General features: G+C 42.7%; 1 protein-coding gene and 1 non-coding gene across 3 annotated transcripts in view; both read right to left on the bottom strand.

The window, feature by feature from the left end:
* Positions 1–18617, bottom strand: part of ETV5 (ETS variant transcription factor 5) — a 58938-nt gene that overhangs the window by 30952 nt on the left and 9369 nt on the right. The gene's annotated exons all lie outside the window — the stretch shown is intronic.
* Positions 5437–5543, bottom strand: LOC118519314 (U6 spliceosomal RNA). Its single transcript, XR_004909098.1, has one exon. It is a non-coding gene; the product is annotated as a U6 spliceosomal RNA (small nuclear RNA).

Raw genomic sequence — 18617 nt, 5'->3', positions numbered from 1 at the left:
TCCTTTCTCAAGCAGCTCTAAATATCAGCTCTGAGTAAGAAATACTTAACTATAAGGCATTTCAAAAAATTTAAGAGCAAAGGAATAAATACAACAATGGACCAAAGCACAACCTAGCTTAGGCTAACTGCGTAAGGACAAGTCCTGGAAACCTTTGAGCTTATGCCGGCTCTCTGTGCCTTTCCTGCCCCAGGAAGGGCAGGTTTTCATAACCAATCTTTTCAGATAAGTGCCAATTACTTCTCCAAAACTGATGAAATAGTACACAGAGCTCTTGCATAACGTTTGGAAATCAAGTGCATATTCCATATGTGGTTCTGAGAGGGGAAAGTTTTTCAAATCAAGGTGACTTACATGGGAGTGAAATGAAACGAAATAAAACCAGGTTTGCCTTTTCTGTCTTATCTAGGAGCTGACTCATTTTAAAATGAGAGGGCATTTTACCCAAAGTAGAAGGACAAACTCTAAAAGATGCTACACCATTGGGCTGTCTACTACTCATGAATTAGGATTGTTGTTCTCTGCCCAGCTCTCATGAAGGGTGGGGGAGAGACGAGTTAAGTTTTGTGCCAGCAACTCTCCACTCTATCCAAGGTCTCATTAGATAGCTAACCACAATCAGTGCGCTGGTGCCCCACTAAAATTTCGGTCTGACTCAATGCTTACTCCTAGAACACTTTCAGGAGCTTAGTTCATTCTTAGTGATTATACTAGGCAGAATGAGTGAAACGATCATCTGTTTTCTGCTGAGAAGACTGAACAATCTTCTGGACAACTGCTTGCTCAGGTGCCACCTCCAACCCCAAGTTCAGGTCTCAGAAGTGAACAAATGCGACAGATGACTCTATCACAGATGACAAGTTTATAAAGCAAAGTGCTGTCAGTGACTGACTGGAAAAGCTACGTTTTTATAATCCCTTTCCTACATAATGCCAACTGCTTTTCCTAAATACATGGAGTAAGTTTGGAGCTGGAAGATTTTATTTAGAAGTCATTAGAGTCTCTCTCGTGATTTTTTGATGGTGACATCATGGCAGCCAACCCTCAATTGTTATCAAATGTTTTCAGACATTCAGACACAGAAAATGGCTAAGCTTGTTGTTGTTAGAACGTTGTTAGTAAATGAAAAGGCAGAGTCAGACAGCTTGACACAGAAAAGCACTTCTCCAATGAAGTGGATATTCTGGTGGTTCTCAGCACGATCCCTTTGTCATCGCCTTTCCTCTCATTAGCCTTCTGCCATCAAAGTTTTGGGAAAATCATGAGGAAAGGTTGATGATGCCCCAGTGTAAACAAAAGTTAACATGTCCTTGAAAAGTCTACTTTTCTTTATCTAAAGAAAATCCCTTATAATCACGACTTTACCTACATTTAGAAAGTAAACAATTATGGTATCACTCAATTTTCTTATTTCAGGTTTTGGAAATGTATTGACATTTTCACAGGATTATTTAAAAAGTTACCAGTTCCAACACCAGAAGGTAAGCCAAAGTTGTCCAGAAAGAAACATTTTCTAATGGCTTTAGGAACAGCATATACCCATTTTGAAAGAGAATCTAAACTGACCGCTGAGTCTGATGTCCTGCTTTCTTTAGATCTACGCAGTACTCTTAGTGTGTGTCCTATCATTTTGCCTCTAAAGTAAATGGTATCTTCTATCACCCCCAAACTGTCTTATACCTGGAATCTTATGTTCTCCACACACAGGAGGAGTTCAAGAAATATCTGGTGAGTGCTACGGTCTGAATGTTTGTGTCCCCCCCAAATTCGTATGTTGAAATCCTAATCCCCAATGTGATGGTATTAGGAGTGGGGGGCTTTGGGAGGTGATTAGGTCACAAGCGCAGAGCTATGTGAGGACAAAACGAGAAGAGAGCCTTCACCTGACCATACTGGCACCCTGATCTCAAACTTCCAGCCTCCAGAACTTTAAAAATAAATGTCTGTTGTTTATATGTTACCCTGTCTGTGGTATTTTGTTATAGCAGCCTGAATGGACTAAGACAATGAGTGACTGATTGGATTGTGTTTCCAATTAATTCTTAACCTTGAAGGCTGGGACCGCATCTACCCTACAAGGCGAGGCAGTGTTAGTCATAAATATTTTTTCCCCAGGAATGAGCCATTCGAAAGAGAGAGAAGAAAGTGGAACACGGCCAGAGCGAGAATTGAAAGTTTCACAGATCAGTGACAAGAAAACCATTAGGGGCCGTTGGAGTGGTAAGGAAGGAGGCTCAGCTCTCCAAAGGGACTGCTGGGCCAGAGGATGTGTGAAGGAACCTAATTATGGCATACATTAGTCAGAGATAGTGGTGTATTTAAAGCAGGAACTTAGAAGCCCAAGGAATGTCCTTGCTTTCAGTCTGTTCCCTCCTTTGTAAAATGAGATATGTGATGCTGCCTCGAGAAATACAGAAAATGGCACAGCACCTTGCAGATGGTGCTATGATGTTGTGTAATTATACACTGTGCTTTCAAAAATAGAGTATTTAACTTCGCACAGGCAACTTCCTAAATGATGACAGAGACCTAGGAGTACAAAGCGTGGCAACGGATTGGAAAGAAAAAGGGTCATGAACTGCTAAGAAAGTTGGAAAAGAAATGCCAAGAAAGTTGACTATGTAAGTTGATAAATACTACAATTAGAAATTTTTTTAAAGATTTTATTTATTTATGAGAGAGAGAGAGAGCACAAGCAGGGGGGAAGGGTAGTGGGAGAATTAAGTTTTAAGCTCAGAGTTTAAGCTCAGAGTTATAAAAATAGGCCCATGACAATAATGGTGCCCTGACAATAATTCCCACTGAATATAGATGACCTTTGTTATTATAAAGATAACATTCATTCATTCATCCATTCACCCACTCACTGAGCATCTTCTATGGGCCAGGCATCCTAGAGATGCTCGGGACAGGATGGTATGCCCAATAGCCATGGCCCTTTCTTCATGGCATGCACAATTTAGTGAGGAATCGGGACTTTTAGCCTCATCTCCTAGATGCACTCACAGTTAGACCAGGGCCTCACAGTCCTCTTCATTCAGGACCCTACATTTATAAGGACCGTGAGGCCCAAAGGAATTAAAGTAATTGCTCAAGGTCTTGGAGCTGCTATTAGAGGGGACAGAAATCAAGTGCTTCTGTCATTTCGGTAATCTACTGCACTGACAGAAATGGGAGACATTTCACTCACCCACTTTGTACACTAAAAATAGAGGACATAAACCTTTTTTTTTTTAACAAAACAACAAAAGTATCACATTACACCTGGTTGAAAGTACTCTAGAACAAAGAAAAAAATGAATAAAAACTAAGACCTCTGGAAAACAACAAGGTAGACAGACAAGAAAGAGGCAGCCAGACAGAACCCTTAGCATTTACTTTGTGACAAGTTGCTCTAGCATACATTATTTTAGTCCATCTTCCCAACCCAATGAGAAAGCTACTTCTAGTATCCCCTTCTCATAGGACAGAAAACCCAGTCTCGAAAAGGTAAGTAATCTGGCACAGTCTCATACCTGTAAGTGGTCAAGATTCCTACCTAAACAGTGCTTAGTGATTCTATCACATTGCCTCCTGAGAGAATCTGAGAGAAAAAGACTAAATTAAAAAGGCATTAAAAGAAATAGGGAAAGATGGAGAAGAAAGACAACACCAGAGAAGAGAGTGGAAGAATACTTTTTGCCAGCTCTCAGGGTCTGTATCCTCATGTTTACTCAGCACTCTCCAGCTGGAAGCACACCTGATACACCTGCATCCACCCGACTCCCACCTTTCCTGTCCCTAGGCCACCAAAATGCCCAGGATCCCTCTTTCACTCCTACTGGCAACCAACATCTCTTGACTCCAGTAGCCTTTACTTCTTATCAGTCCTTGCCTTCTATTCCCCTAAAAGATCTCCCCTCCCTTCTATAATCCAGCTGACCAATATCTTCTGCTTATTAAGACAGCTATAGGAGTTTGAAGAGCTGGTATCTTCCACAGCCAGTCACTGACTGGCCAGATCCCACATTATTGCCATGGATATCATCTCTCTCTCTAAATGCCCTGCCTCTCCTGAAAGTGCTTCTAGACAATTCCCTCTCAATGCCACCTGTGAGACAAGAACACTTTGAGTGAGCTGTCTGGACTCTTACTGAACTTCAAGAACTCTGTTAAGGATCCTTACACAAATACGTATGAGAGTCTCTGCTTGTTAGGGGTAGGAAAGACAAGGATGCCTGTCTGACCAGATTTAAGTCTGTATCTGTGGTCGTGTACCACAAAGTATAATATATTGCTTTGTAGACCACCATAACACCATTTTAAATCTAGATCTTATGTTCACAGATCAACCAACTTAACTTTATAGTTGGTTTTCTTATTAGGGAACTCCTTGGGAGATTTTTCTATCTGACACAAAAATCAGGCCTGAGGGACTCCTGGGTGGCTCAGTCGGTTAAGTGTCAGCTGTTGGCTCAGGGCATGATCCCAGGGTCCTGGGATCAAGTCCCGCATCTGGCTCCTTGCTCAGGGGGAGCCTGCTTCTCCCTCTCCCTCTGTCTGCTGCTCCCCCTGCTTGTGCTCTTTCTCTCTGATAAATAAATAAATAAATAAATTAATTAATTTAAAAAATCAGGCCTGATCCTAGCCAATGCAATAAGTCAAGAAAAAAATAAATAAAAAGCAAATGGATTAGAAAGGAAGAAATACAACTGTCATTATTCAAAGATGGCCTGATTTGGTATGTAGAAGGTATAAAAGTATCCTCAAAATATAGGAATCAATAAGCTAATTTACCAAGATCAATGGCTACAAGCCTAATATAAAAAAGAATCATTTCTGTATACATGTGAAATTTTAAAAAATTTACAATAGCAACATATGACATCAAATACCTAGGAACACATCTGATAAAAGACATATAAGATGCTTAAACCGAGAACTACAAAACACAAGAACATTAAAGAACTCTCAATATATGGAAGGATATATCATATTCATGGGTTAGAAAGCTTAACATTATAGAGATATCAATTCTGCCCAAATTTGGCTCGATGCAACCCCAAACTAAATCTCAGCACTACACAGAAATGAGAATAAAGAAATTACAATTACATTGAACAACACGGAAATTTCACAAATATGCTGAGTAAAAGCCAGACACAAAAGAGTACATACTGTGTGAATCCACTTAGGTAACATTCAAAAGGACAGGAAACTAATATATGGTGTTTAATGTCAGACTGGAGCTTACCCTGAGGGTAGTGCCTGTTCAGGGGGCACAAGGAATCTTCTTGTACTCTGATAAGTTCTGGGTCTTGATCTAAATGCTTGTACAGTTTGTCAAGTTGTACCCTTAACAACTGCTATACATTATATCAATTAAAAGTTTCTCTTTTCTTGTATTAAGTTTTTTATTTTAATTCCAGTATTGTTAACATACAGAGTTATTTTAGGAAAAATATGGAACGCTTCACGAATTTGCGTGTCATCCTTGTGCAGGAACCATGCTAATCTTCTCTGTATCGTTCCAATTTTAGTATATGTGCTGCTGAAGGGAGCACAGGTTTCTCGTTTTTAAAGCAAGCAGCCCAGTTAAACAGGATTCCTGAGTTAATACTTATTAAGATTTCTCAAATTTTAGAAAATCTTTCTTCTGTGATGGTATAGAAATAGTCTTCCAAAGAACCCCAATTGTTTTGAAATAGAAAAAACAGACAAACTGGCCCATTCAAGAGAAATGATAATTCCCTCTGCTGACAAAATCTGTTTCCTGCACACAAGTCCAGGCTTGTGGACTCTGTCCAAGGCAGCTACCCCATGCCCCTGCTGGCTATTACAGCACATACGATCAAAACAAAGGAAAACCCTTTTGTTGAATGTTATGATGAACGACAGTTCGATTTAAAAGGAATTTTTTTTTTACTAAGACAAAACCCACCTCCTCTAATAAGGCTTTCCTGGGGTGTTCCCATAATCATCAAAGTTTCAATTTGCCACTAACTTTGTTGTGCATACATATAACATTTATGTAGCTGCTGAGTGTTAAAGAAATTGCTGATCAGTGACACTGCAGTCTGAGCGGGAGAAAGACTAAGCCCGTCGTTATTTCTTTCGCTTTACACACAGGCTTTGCCTACTTTCCCCCAGTGGTTGTGGCTCAGGTTGTTTTGGAGTTTTCCTCCCTCCTTCTTCAGTTTCAGTACCTTCATCTGGGGCAGACTCATCTTTCCCAAATCAGCTGTGCGGGCCTGCCCTCGGGAGAGGACCTTATTTGGTCACACTCAACAGCCATGACCTTCTTACTTTACATGGAAAGTTGTGTCTTATGATGGAAGTTGACCAGAACACCAACACCTGCCTCCAAATGGCATGTCCATGAGGCTATGTCTAGGTGGCCCAAGCTTATGTCTCTAGAGCCTCTCACAGCACTTCTGAACGTGGAATGTATGTAGTCATGGTAAGAGACTTCTTGAGATTCCAGAGTGATATTCCTACAGTGAAGGTCTATTCTTGAGCTTTACTATTCCCTTTGCCCCAGCTTTGGGCACTGTTCCTCTCTTAGGCCACTACCATCTCATCTCATTTCCCTCCAGAGTAAGGAAATATGTACTGTTTAGTTCAAGAGTGGGGGGCAGGAGAGCCCAAGACATCTGCCCATACTGTTCTTTGGTTATGGCAGTGAGTAGAGCATGAGGAAAGAAGGCAGGGGGAAAAACCATCAAGCAGAAGGACATGTGAATATAAACATGATGCAAAATAGAACCAAACAAGCCACCCAGAAAGAGCAGGTGTGACCTCTTCTCTCCTCATGTATTCTTAACTTGTCAGAGTACCCCACTAGCAAAGACCAAAGGGCTTTAAGTCACCAGATGTAGTGTCCCTTGGGACTTGTGGTTTGAAGAGCACAACAAAGCCAACAGGCCTACTTTCCAATATACTGCTGCCTTTCCTTAGCTCTGACCTTTTTTGGACAAATTTTGAGACAAAGTGCAAATAGCCAGTTAGTAAGAAAAAAGAAGTAGATAGAATGAGGCTTATTTTTTAAGTTCTACCATATTACCAGAAGAGGTCAGAAATAGGTCTTTATTTTAGGGTTGAGTAGATTAAAAATTCATTTCAAGCATAAAATATATTCCTAATGTCTTAATAGTCTTTGTAAGTGCTATAGCAGTACTAGTGAATGACAGGGACAGGTGATGATACTCTGTTCTGGGAACCAAGAAGGTTCAAGGGAGATAGATAAAGTAAGTGGATAGGTTCTGGCACTTAAAAAGAGCATCTGGAAAAGGAGATGCCTTTTGGATTTCCAAACCAAGTAAGAAACATGCTCAAACCCATTTGAACAGTTAACATTAATTCTGCCTGGCAACAGTTTCCAAAAATAAAAATCTGAAGTGTTATCAAATGTAGTTAGGGGGCACAAGTTCTAAAAGCAGAATTGGAGGAGGTATGGGAGAATGCGCCGTTTTCTTTAATATCTGACACAGCCAACCTTGCTAAGCATAAATTTAAAAATTGAATATAGTGAAAAATCATCCATAAATAGTAAAATGAACTATTTAGTAAGCTGTGCTAAAAAAATTTGAATGCTTCCCTCAAAAGCCCTCTCCTCAAACATGCAAAAACTATCTCCGACCCAAATATCTAAATCTGACTCTGTTCTTTTACACTAGTATTTTAAGGTCAATGCAATAACATGGATATAAGAGTAAGGGAATCAGCAACATAGGACATTTCTGGGCCTAAGGCCAGCATTTTTGTGTGTTGTTTGCATTGCTATGTATCCTTTAAAAATGTACCCCCCAGGGGGACTTGGGCGGCTCAGTTGGTTGAGCATCCAACTCTTGTTTTCGGCTCAGGTCCTGATCTCTCGTGACATCGAGCCCCGTGTTGGGTTCCACGCTTAGCATGGAGTCTGCTTCAGATTCTCTCTCCCTCTCCCTCCACCCTTCCCCCTACTTATGCACACAACACACCTGTGTTCTCTTTCTTTCAAATAAATAAAATCTTAAAAAAAAAATGTACCCCCCCAAAACAACTGTCTAGGACCCTTCAAAAAAAGGTCAATGTTATGGGGCAAAAAAAAGACAGAGTGTTATAAAGAAGATAAAAGACAACAAGAAATGCAATATGGGATTCTTAATTGAATCCTAGATCAAAATAATATTAATATCAGCTATAAAATACATTTGGGGGACAACTGGGGAATTCTGAATATTACTGTATAAAAGTTAATTTTCCTAGGCTATGTAGAATATCCTTAATCTTTGGAGATGCACACTGAAGTATTTGGGGGTGAAATATCATAAGACATTTGGGCAACAACTGGGGAATTCTGAATATTACTGTATAAAAGTTAATTTTCCTAGGCTATGTAGAATAGCCTTAATCTTTGGAGATGCACACCCTAAAGTATTTGGGGGTAAAATATCATGTCTGCAACTTGCTTTTCAATGGTTCAGAAAGAAAAAAATAATCTATACACAGAGAAATGAAGCAAATGTAGGAATATGTTTTAAAAATCAATCAACACGGGGGTGCCTGGGTGGGTTAGTCGAATGAGTGTCTGACTCTTGATTTTGGCTCAGGTCATGATCTCAGGGTCAGGAGATCAAGCCCCATGTTGGGCTCCATGCTCAGTGGGGAGTCTGTTTGGGATTCTCTCTTTCCCTTGGCCTCTGCCCCTCCCCACCGTGTGCTCTCTAATAAAGAAATCTTTAAAAAAATAAAAAATGACACTACAGATAAAGGGCTAGTATCCAAGATCTATAAAGAACTTCTCAAACTCAACACCCAAAAGACAAATAATCAAGTCAAAAAGTGGGCAGAAGATATGAAAAGACACTTCTCTGAAGAAGACATACAAATGGCTAACAGACACATGAAAAAATGTTCATCATCATTAGCCATTAGGGAAATCCAAATTAAAACCACATTGAGATACCACCTTACACCAGTTAGAATGGCAAAAATGGACGGGGAAAGAAACAAATGTTGGAGAGGTTGTGGAGAAAGGGGAACCCTCTTACACTGTTGGTGGGAATGCAAGTTGGTACAGCCACTCTGGAAAACAGTGAGGAGGTTCCTCAAAAATTTAAAAATAGAGCTACCCTATGACCCAGCAATTGCACTACTGGGTATTTACCCCAAAGACACAGATGTAGTGAAAAGAAGGGCCATATGCACCCCAATGTTCATAGCAGCAATGTCCGCAATAGCCAAACTGTGGAAAGAGCCGAGATGCCCTTCAACAGATGAATGGATAAAGAAGATGTGGTCCATATATACAATGGAATATTACTCAGCCATCAGAAAAGATGACTACCCAACTTTTACATCAACATGGATGAGACTGTAGGAGATTATGCTAAGTGAAATAAGTCAAGCAGAGAAAGTCAATTATCATATGGTTTCACTTATTTGTGGAACATAAGGAATAACATGGAGGACATTAGGAGAAGGAAAGGAAAAATGGGGAGGGGGAATTGGAGGGAGAGATGAACCATGAGAAACTATAGACTCTGAGAAACAAACAGGGTTTTAGAGGGGAGGGGGGAGGGGGGATTGGTTAGCCCGGTGATGGGTATTAAGGAGGGCACGTTCTGCATGGAGCACTGGGGGTTATATGAAAACAATGGATCGTGGATCACCACATCAAAAACCAATGATGTATTGTATGGTGACTAACATAACACAATAAAATTAAAAATAAATAAATAAAAAATAATAAAATAAAAATAAATCAGTAAGACAGATATTATAGTCCATCTCCTCTGAGATACTTGGAGAAAAAAAAAAGCCTTTGTCTTATGGTTGACTAACAGGTCAAAAGTAGATGTGCTAAGAACTTTAAAACCTGGCCCATTACCAAATTGGAAGGATACTATCCTGTTTATCCTTTACCATGTTTGGATAATACAACCCCAGGAACTAAAATTACACAAAGGCAAATGTTGGTCACATTCTAACATCTAAGCCTGTGGTTCTCAAATACTTTTTTGGCCCTGGTCCACTTAGAAAGGAGAAAGGAACACCCAAGAGAGGGCAAAATGAAAATCGCCACTGCTATCAACAGGAGTATGGCCCATGGCCACCTTTACCATTGCCTGGGTAAAAAGACAGTAATTACACAAGTAAAAAATATTAATAAAAGTAAAATCTATCAGTAATTCCACATACATATCAATACACACGTAACAGAAACTAAAACATATGCCCAACTCAAGACCACAAAGCATTCTTGGAAAAAGATGGGGAATGTCTACCCCTTGTAAATATATGTGCACAACAGGTTTAGAACATTACCAGAACAGCTGGACAACTCCTTAGATTTTATCCCCAGAGTCCTCAAGAGGACACAATGTAGTCATCACCAATCTGTGAAGGTTGGCAAAATAAAAAAGAATTACAGTCCTCTTCCTTGAGGTTCTCCTTTGTTTTTTTCCTCTCTAAGCAGCTGGTTTGGCTCCTTCTGTCCATAAAGGCTGAGCAGAGCCAGAAGAAGCAGCTTGAAATGGGTGGCCTTGGCTTTTGGTGCTCTGAGCCTTAGGGAAAAAAGGCACAAGAGTTTCTGAAGGCCTCAACTGGACCAACCTAGCTTACCTGGCTAGATTAGAACGGGATGCGGACTAAAGCCCTAAATTGTGTTTTAAAAGTATGCTGGCTTGGAGAATCCCCTGTGCATTTATGTTTTGGGAATCAAAGATTCCCAAAACATAGCAAGCAGTAGGACTCTGGTGTGGAATGAAAGCTCTCTACACAACTCATGGGAGATGTGACAAACAATCTGAAGCAGACAACACCTAGGTGAACATACACTACTTCAGGGCAGACTCTTTCTGCAATCTCAGCAAGAATAGTTTCATTTGTCCTGGGCAAAGTCCTACATGAAGAAAGCAAGGCTTCCTCCCTGGGATAGAATCTGGTATCAGTAGGTACAAGGAAAGTTCTCTTTAGGATTGGCACGGTGGCAATATTTAGGACTTTAGATTGGTGATTAATCATGGTGGTGGTGGGGGGGTTATGGTGTTGATTACTCCAGGTTATTTTTTACTACTTGTCCTGTTGCTAGTCAGGGACGAGAGGACTGAGTATCATCACCCTGGTGGTATATTTATGGGCCCCAGGGTACAGAATCAACCATGAGGTAGCATAATTCATCAATTAACAATTCTAGAAGCCCTTCCTATATGGCCAATATTATCTTCTGTACGATAAATATCACAAGAGCCAAATTAGGAACTGATAAAGCTAGTTCCCGGAACATCTGGCTTCAGGAATCAGATTTCTTCTATGCAGTGGGAAAAACCTACAGTCAGCAAAAGAGAGGCTTCAGGAATTAGTGTGTGGACAAAAAAAAAACAAAAACAAAAACAAAAAAAAACCCCCAAAACCCCCACTCTATTTTTCATGATTGAGAGCTAGAAACTTGGGGTAATATAATAAGTTCAAAAAAAAAAAAAGGACTTTGACCTTGCCATCATGACATGGACTATGGGAAAAAGCAGATCCAACAAATAGGGTTGGGGTTACACTGGTATTCAGAAAGGATCATCCAAAAGTGAGATTCAAGTCATCTGACCCTGCATGAACATGGTCGGGGAATACCAGAGCAAAAGAATAACCAGTGAAACCACAGCAGGTCTTGCTCAAGGAAAAGAAGTGAGGGAAGAAGATACCCTTTTTCGCCCGTAAGATAGATGAGGTTACACCAAGTATTTGGAAATTAAGAGCTGGCAACTTTTTTGGGATGCAAGCCCAGGGATTCACATTGGTGAGCTCCTATTAAACATGAGAGGCACTTACTTGAAAGATGGTGTGGAGACTACATCTCCAGAGAGACCACTCTCAATTCACAAAGGGGGCGGCGGAAAAACAGGGTTAGCGGGGACATCAGAAGATTACTTCAGACTTCTGAAAATGGCAACCCAGAGGCCTTGAATACAAGAGTTAGAAATTAAAGGGAAGAAAAGGAGCTTAGAAAAGCACTGGCCCAACTTTGAAAATGTATAAATATAGCATTAGTGGAAAGTGGTATCTGAAATATCTCTAAGTGGCTACCTGCAAAGGCAGGAGAATTCCTCCCAGGATACAGGAATGAGAGTTATTGATAGAATTTCTCCCACCTAGGTTTTAAATTAGACAACGGAGTTGATACCATGAAGCAGTTAAAACCATGAAACCATGCTCTGTAAGCCTCTCCATCTTCTGTTTACCTGGGATAGCCCTAAATCTCTGCTATGGACTGGAGCTGACAGCAACATGGGTCTAGGCTGGGCCATAGATACATACTGAGCTCGCAGAACATTGCTTTCTCTGGGGAAATGCTGGCTGTTTATAGGGTTGCTGTTGGATCAACGACAAGAGGCTGCAGCGCTCACCCTGGCTCTGGAAAGTAAAGTGTTTCTAAATTTTGTCTTGTATAGGGCCGGTGTTATGGCATTTTATGTCCTTACTGCTCCCTGGAATGTGGAATATATGACAGGACACAGATTCAACAACAGAGAAATCCAGCTTCAAAGATGCCAAAGCACATCTGCAGTTCCAGCTCAAGGGGCCCCCGGGTGGAAGCTTCTGTTAGAACTCCCAACAAAGCCCTTCTGGCAAGGGTAAAAGCAGGAAAAGATAAAAACTGGTGGTTTTACACTTACAAAAGGATTTACATTTCTCTGTGATTGACCTGACAAGGGGTCATACTTTACAGGAAAGGGCTTTATCGGGGGTATTCTTACACTGCTGGGATCATATTATTTGAACTATAATGTTTGTATCATCTAGTGACTTCACATAATGGGGAGGGGAATGGGATGATTTGGAGGTTTGCCTCTGCTAGGCTCAGAGCCATGATTACAACATCCCACAAAAAATTTCCTCCCCCCCCACCCCCAGTCTCTTCCAGCAATGGCAGCAGCTGGCCGGCAGAACTCGCACACGGTATCCCAGAATCAAATCACCAGCTGGAATACTCTTGGTCAAAAGATGAAAAACTCAATTTTGCCCATGAAAATCAGTTTGGGAGGTCACTGTGTAATGCACAACTGCAACCCAAAAGGTGGGATATTACCATGCAAGCTGACCACTCAGAATATGGGGGGGCACCCCCACCTCTGGGGGGGCTCAAGGCTTTCCCTACCTCTTTATTTCCCCTCCAGAGAGGAGAAAATGTGATCCAAGCCAAGGATGACATCCAGGTTCTAAAGGAGAGACAGTTGGGGGGATGGGGAGAGCTTTCACTAGGAAGAGCCAAAGTGGTCCTCACGGCTATTTGCCTCTTCTGTTACAAGGGGCTGGAAAGTGCCCCCCACCTTCAAAGGCAGTGTGGGCTCTGGGAAGAGCTCAGGGTAATAACCGGCCTGTTGTAGGCCTTAGGAGCAAGAGTCCTCACGGGCTGACCTATGGTCCAGTGGCAAGTTTGCCAGGGTAAAAAAGTTGGCTGGTCATGTCTTTCCTCGGTCATCAAGTAAGAGGACCAGTTGCTAAATAGAATTAGGGATACTGACCTTGCCCTTTCTTTAAACTTTATCAGTACTAACAAGAATGACACTGGTGATTTTTGAAGGTTTCTATTCCAAGTCTGGCTAAAATAGAAGGAAAGAGAGTCTTTGTATGGATCCTCCTTGAAAGAAGTGGTCGTGTTAGTAAGAGGGACCCACTTTGGACATCGGTACTGAATCAGGGATGTCCTGACTCACAGATGCGGAAGTGTGGGTAAGAAAAAGTGTCTATCCCAGAACAGCTCCTTCTTGTTCTCGGTACAAAATCGCAAATCTTTCAAGTAGTCGTTTCCAAACAGAAAACCGCTGTTATCAAATTGGGAAGGTAATTTAATGCCAACGGTAGCAGAGAGGTGTTTGTTTTTTTTTTTTCCTTCTGACCCAGATGAACTAGTTTCAGATTTACCTCAAGTTCACACTCTCCACACCTCAGTATTATTTTTGAAACGGCTCGGATCTGTGCAGTTTCTTTTCTTCAAAGGACTCATTTATCCTAACAACTTAGGATTATTACTTTAGAATTTGAAAATGGAAACCCAGAAGCCTTGAATAGAAGAGCTAGAAATTAAAGAGAGGACAAGCAGGGTGCCTGGGTGGCTCAGCCTGCGTCTGCCTTCGGCTCAGGTTATGATCCCAGGATCCTGGGATCGAGCCCTGCATCGGGCTCCCTGCTCAGTGGAGAGCCTGCTTCTCCCTCTCCCTCTGCTTGTGTTCCCTCTCTCGCTCTCTGTCAAATAAATAAATAAAATCTTTAAAAAAAAAAAAAAAGAGAGAGGGCAAGCTTCGAAAAGAACCGGCCCCACCCTGACTGAGGTAAGGCTTGTGTATTAACTAAGATGGGGCTCTTCCACCAAAATATTTTGTACAGAATGCATATATCTAATTGCATCAATGTGTCACATCCCCAAATTTTGGGCGATTGGAGAAACCAGAGCATGTGACAGTCAAGGAAAAGGCTTGTGCGAGTGTACAGAGCTGACTCAGAGGAGAGTCAAGATAAAAATAAGTGGTTCCCCTGGCTTTGAATGAACATCCCATTTCGACTACCACCGGGTGGGGCTTTTTAGACCCACAGCCTGGAGAGCTGGTTTCCACCTGGGGCGACTGGTTACTTTCAAGCTTAAAGAGACTAGTAGGATGAAACGGTGACTTACTGGCCTGCTTACCACAAAAGGAAAATTTGAGCATTATTCATCCTAATTCCTTTCCTGGGGGAGCTGCCCAAAGAATTTCAATATTCAACTTTCACCAATGTGATAGACAACTATTTGTTTGATTTTCACTTGTGAGAAACAGGTCTGAAGAGAGCCTCTGCAGTAGAGATGACAGGATGGTTTCCTCTCCTGTGGGCCTTACGTCAACCACAGATTTTACCATGAAGGGCTGCTCACAAGGGGGCCCACACCGTCAAGAAAAGGGGAAACAGGGCATTTTTCCTGAATGGGGAAAAAAACCCGCAAAACTACACTTTCTTTAACATCCTTCCTATAATTTATTCCCAATTTACATGATTCTCATCTGAACTAGCGTTTAAGGAAAGTGTTAATGATACTTGAAACAGGACTTAAGCACGGTGGAAAATTTTATCTTTGACTTCAAACTTAAAAATCTGACAGGAGAAAACCCAAACTCTAGAGAAATTAGGGAAATCAGCTTCTCTGAGAACCATTCCTCTATTTATGGCCCTCCTTCTCCTAAAAGCAGAAACTCGGCAAACGTGTCAAGGGTGTTTACACCGTGACTCGACTCTAGCACGTGCAGTCTTACTGGGAAACAGAGCATTAGCTGCAAGAAGTCTAAACGCAGCCTAGGAAGACTTGGCTTGTGTACGGGCTTAAAGGAGGAATCAGAAAATGAGAACTAGTCCTAACTAGTTTTTTGTCCTATATATCTCTAAGGTCATCCCAAGGACTCTCAGAACTCTGGTTTTGAGATCCTCGGCTTCTCTGAGCAGTTAGAAGCTGGTGTTGGGGGCTGTTGAAAGATGGGGCGGGAAGGGAACCTGACAGAGAATGTGGTGTGCAGAATACATTCACCAAGGACTGACCGTGTGCAGAATACATTCACCAAGGACTGGCTGTGTGCAGAGCTCAGTGCTAGAGCTGCAGCAGAGAGAAACAGAACACAGGGCTTCTCTGCTTTGGGAGAGATTGTTTCCCGTTTTAACAAGAATGTAAATTGGGAAGCAGGGATGAAGTTTAATATTTGTCAAAATAGAGATGACATTAAGGCCCTCTGCGGCTGTCTCCTTACTCCTCAAGAAAGAGCCCATGGAGAGGGAAGGAAAAGAAAAGGGAGTTGAGGGGCAGAAATCTTCTGACCTGAGGAATCCTTCGGCACAGGGAAGCTATCCCTACTAAGTTATTCCCCATTAAGATTCTGATTAGGACAACTGGGGTAGGTATTCCAGGATCTGGTCTTTCCTGTGGGCGGGGCAGCCGCGTAGAAGACACATCCCCTTCTTCCACTCGACCTTTTCTATGGGAAAAGTACCAAGGACCCTCATTAATTGCCCTTTCAGGCAGTCACAAAGCCTTTCCAGGCACTCAGCTGAAAAGTGTTTCTGGAAGCTGAAGTCCTCCTCAGCCCCACTAGAAAAGCACAAATATCAGCATCCTCTTACACAGCTGATATCTAGGGTTACGTCCTGAGAGGTTTCAAACTCTCTCACAAAAGGACGATCTGCCCAGGCCTGTTCTTTTTTTAATAGGGAAAGGAAGACATTCTTGCAGGCTCAATTTATAACAAAGGAAATACTTCAGAAAAACAACAACAACAACAACAAACCTTGTAGTGAAACACAAATGCCAACAGCCTCATTTCAGGTGTGAGGATGAGGAGCAGGAACTCACAAGAGCTCTTTAAAACTCCGAGGAAGCTGCACTGAATCAGTATTATTAAATTTTGTTTTGCTTTTTAACTGATTGTCCTTTTCATGCTTATCCCATGGCCCTGGTCTAGCGCACATAGCCCTTTCGGGGTGGGTCTGTGAGCTGTTGGCCAAGATGGTGGAGGATGTTTCGAGTGGATACTGAGGCAAGCGTACCCCTAGAACCTGGCCTCATCTGGGGTGAGGAGGCCGCTCTGGTTTTGGGGTTGCTCAGAGGCTGGGTTCTTTCTGGTACTTCCTGGGATGCTCGTGGGGAGGCAAGGCATTTGACGAGTGCCCGGGCGGAAGGGTCACAGCCAGAGTGAGGCTCCCCTGGAGCTGAGTAACAGTCCGAGAAGTATCATTTTAAAATGACATGGATCTGACCACAGTGGGAAATTAAACAGGACAGAGAAGGCCAAGGAGTAGGGAAATTACAGCTTTGTCATTCCCGAGTCAAAATGCACGCCTAACCAAGAGATCTCTGCGCTGCCGCAGACATCGATCCTCGGGCCTGGAGTCCGGGCTGGAGCTGACAGCAGAAGATCAGGCAGGAATCTTCAGTGGGAGCTAAAGCCACCGCCCCACGGCAAGTGGCAGATAAAAGGGTAATATCTTCAGATCAAGTCTCAACACCTCTCTCTCCAGGGAAGCTAAACCACCCTCTTCTATTAGCAGCCCCTTTGGACAGCTCCAGTGTAAAACGGGAGGAAAAAAGTGGGGGGGGTGTGTGGCCTCATTGGTCAGTAGCAGCCCTACCCCAGAAGCCCAGACCATCTGCCTGGCAGTTGCAGGGTTAAAGCCAGGACTTAAAAGAAAACTGGAACCCCATTAAGCCCAGGCTCATTAAGCCCAGGCTCAGAGAACAGGGAGCAGCAGGGAAGCCAAAGGAAACTAATTTTGGAGGTTCTCCAAGCTGCCAATCACAAGCATATTTCTAACAGTCCCAGTGTTGTTTGAGTTGGTTGTTTTTCCACAGGCTGCACAATAGGGTCTGGTTATTCATTGAAAAAGTCTGCAAGGGAGCCCCGCCCTCCATTCACAACCAATTTGGAATGCTCCATTCAGGCAGGAGGGGGACTCAGCAGCTCAGCTCGCTGGGGCAGACGGAGCAGAGCCCAGCTGTCGCCACAGGGACGCTAGCTCGCCCAGTGCGCTGTGTTTATGTAAGAAATTCAGACACTGCAGGCGCCTGCCTGCTCTGCACCCTCCCTAAGATTCAGATGGCCAAGACCCTGGCTGAAATCTGCAAGGATGTGCAAGTCAGCTCCAAGTAAGGTCGGCAAGTGCCCTCTGGCAAAAGGGGGAAAGGCAAAAGAAAACTATCTAGTGCTGCCCTGTTCAGAATCTGACTGTAGCTACCAGCTGAGAGAAAAAGACTTCACTGTATTTCTCCTGCCCCCAGGCAAGCTGGTTTGCCTTAGAGGACAGCTCTCTATGGAAGTCAGCCTTTCCAGACTCCTTGCTTTTCCATTCACTGCCAATAGCTACATGGGGAGCCACCTGGCATCCTCCCCAAGGGAGAGGGTCTCTGGAGACACTACTAGATTCTCTGGCTGCAGAGGGGGGAGGGTGCGAGCTACCTATTATGAACAGCTTCACAGTTCCTTTACCGCTTCACATCCGGCTTGAAAGCTTTATAATCCTCCCTCCCCACCCCCCCCCCCACCCATGCCCATGAGACATCAAAAGGGAAGAGCATGGATATCTTGGGGTTGGCGGGTGAAATCTACTCCAAGGACAACGCAAAGTACAAGGCTAAAAACTGGTTTGGTTTCTTAGAGATTTTTTTCAAATCTTCAATAATTACCCTGAAGAAGATCTGATGAAGCCAGTCTGACAGCCAGAGTTTATTTCAAGAAAAGCATACTACTTTGTGAAAATCAAATCCAGGAGATAAATTAGCTCTTGGGTTGGTTCTTTTTTTTCATAACATATTTGGCTATTTTCAAATATCTTCTGTTTACCTCTTCTCATTGCCTGCCCCACCCTGCCCACCAAGCTAGTGAGCTCAGAGGGCGACATGGGAAGAATTTCTCTATAGTTTTTCTGACCACAGAATCTCCATTCAATGTCTTGGCTGCTCTGCAGACCAGTGGCAAACTCCTGGCCTCTTGATAGCTAGATCTTATCCTGCTCCCTGGAGTCTTTGTGCCCTGTGCTGCAACTTTCTACCAATGCTTCCTCATTCTGGGCAGGGGAACACCCTTTATTTGCTTTGTGGGGGCTCTTCTCCCTGAGAAGAGCTGCTACTCCCTTGCCAAGCCTAAAGG

This window comes from Halichoerus grypus, chromosome 1, assembly GCF_964656455.1.
Source record: "Halichoerus grypus chromosome 1, mHalGry1.hap1.1, whole genome shotgun sequence".
Lineage (NCBI taxonomy): Eukaryota > Metazoa > Chordata > Mammalia > Carnivora > Phocidae > Halichoerus > Halichoerus grypus.
This window is presented reverse-complemented; position numbering and strand designations above follow the sequence as displayed.